This window comes from Schistocerca nitens, unplaced genomic scaffold (assembly GCF_023898315.1).
Source record: "Schistocerca nitens isolate TAMUIC-IGC-003100 unplaced genomic scaffold, iqSchNite1.1 HiC_scaffold_235, whole genome shotgun sequence".
Taxonomy (NCBI): Eukaryota; Metazoa; Arthropoda; class Insecta; order Orthoptera; family Acrididae; genus Schistocerca; species Schistocerca nitens.
In genome coordinates, this window is record NW_026045776.1 from 5,001 (window position 1) to 7,500 (window position 2,500).

The following is a 2,500-nucleotide window of genomic DNA, read 5'->3' on the forward strand; positions in this document are numbered from 1 at the left end:
ACAAACCACCTGCGAGAACCGCGGGGGCGACCGAGCAGCAGACGGCGTCGCGGCGCCGAGTGCCGGGCGGCGGCGCATCCTCAACGCACACAGTCCTCAATCGGACCAGCACACTGCAGATGTCCACCGCGCTTCGCACCGGGCCCGGGAGGACCCACTTTGGCCGCACGGCGCCGCGCGCTGGGTGCGCCGGCACGCAGATGCGCCGCCTGCCGCGTCCGTCAGCCGGCGCGCCTGCCACTGGGCGCCCCCACCAGCCGGCTGCCGCGCGTGCGCCCACGCAGCGCGCGGCCAGCACGCCGGGCGCCCCCCCCTCACCGGCCGGGGACGGTCCCACCCAGCCACCGCCGCGTATCGCTTCATACCCACATGCCCACTCACGTTCGTGGGTATGACGGGTGTCGCTGAAGCAACCGGTTAATACCTGTACCGATCGTCGATATCAACGATTCACCTCCAGCGCGAACAACCGCGCAACAACGGATTTCCAGTTCATTTGCGTAACTTGGGCAGCAAACGTAGACGTCCATCTACATTTGCGAATTCAATGGGTCTTGCATGCCTGGATGTTATGAGTCACGACACGCCACATCAGTCCACATACATGCTGCGACGTATGCACGAGAGAACACGTGGAAGGTGGCCCGCGTACGTATGCCGATGCCATTGCACAGCTGCGAAGCTCATTGAACACGCAAACTCCTGACTGACGAACTAGAGGCGACAGGGGAGGGGGGGGGGGGGGGGGGGCGATATACGTCTTATAGCAGTACACATTACAGTGGATAGCGGGACCATGTGGAACGTACGCAACACTCGCTAGATGTTGTGAGGGTAGGCACCGTAACATGATTCAATACGCAGGACACCAGAGTGTGCGCGCAGCGAACTATGTTGAGAGGGTTGCGATTAGGCAACGCTACACGAATTTCTAGATTCATATAACAAACAATTACGTGGGTTAGGTTAGGGCGCAACGTGGGTTAGGTTAGGGCCCAACTTAGGTTAGGTTAGGGCCCAACTTAGGTTAGGTTAGGGCCCAACTTAGGTTAGGTTAGGGCCCAACTTAGGTTAGGTTAGGGCCCAACTTAGGTTAGGTTAGGGCCCAACTTAGGTTAGGTTAGGGCCCAACTTAGGTTAGGTTAGGGCCCAACTTAGGTTAGGTTAGGGCCCAACTTAGGTTAGGTTAGGGCCCAACTTAGGTTAGGTTAGGGCCCAACTTAGGTTAGGTTAGGGCCCAACTTAGGTTAGGTTAGGGCCCAACTTAGGTTAGGTTAGGGCCCAACTTAGGTTAGGTTAAGCCCCAACTTAGGTTAGGTTAAGCCCCAACTTAGGTTAGGTTAAGCCCCAACTTAGGTTAGGTTAAGCCCCAACTTAGGTTAGGTTAAGCCCCAACTTAGGTTAGGTTAAGCCCCAACTTAGGTTAGGTTAAGCCCCAACTTAGGTTAGGTTAAGCCCCAACTTAGGTTAGGTTAAGCCCCAACTTAGGTTAGGTTAAGCCCCAACTTAGGTTAGGTTAAGGCGCAACATAGGTTAGGTTAAGGCGCAACATAGGTTAGGTTAAGGCGCAACATAGGTTAGGTTAAGGCGCAACATAGGTTAGGTTAAGGCGCAACATAGGTTAGGTTAAGGCGCAACATAGGTTAGGTTAAGGCGCAACATAGGTTAGGTTAAGGCGCAACATAGGTTAGGTTAAGGCGCAACATAGGTTAGGTTAAGGCGCAACATAGGTTAGGTTAAGGCGCAACATAGGTTAGGTTAAGGCGCAACATAGGTTAGGTTAAGGCGCAACATAGGTTAGGTTAAGGTGCAACATAGGTTAGGTTAAGGTGCAACATAGGTTAGGTTAAGGTGCAACATAGGTTAGGTTAAGGGATGGTGTATGAGGGGGGAGGGGACGAGGTTCGTTCATAGTGATGATGGTAAGTGGACGCCTGAGGCACCCTGAGATGTGTCACGTCAGGATGCATCTTTCTCTCAGGGGAGGTGGTGCGCCGGTTGCGTGGGTGTGGCAAGGGAGTGGCAGGCCTGTGTCTTTCATTCCTGCCATTGCTTATATGCTGTGAGACAAGGCAGTGTGGTGGTGTTGGTTGCACCCCTGTCTAGGACATGTGTGGGTGTTTGTGGCTTATCTGAGTAATGATGGTTGTTGGAAGAGTGAGATATTCTGTTTTTGGGGTGGACCTCCTGGTTTTGTTATCATAGTGTGAATGGTGTAATGTGGCGGAGAGGATGCACTGGATGTTGTTCCATGCTGGTGCTTAGATATCTTGTCTGTGTCTGTTACAGCCAGAGAGTAGTGTGTGATAGAGTGTCTGGGTGACGTGTAGTTCGCATGTGTGCACAGACTGTCAGCATGTATAGGGACTGTTGTATGTCGTATGCCATCTATATTCCGATGGCTCTGCATCTATTAGTAATCAGCGCCATGTATCAGTTTAATCTGGTTGCGGTCACGCGGTGTTCTATCTCTGTACAGTAGTAGAGGTGCGACTGCACT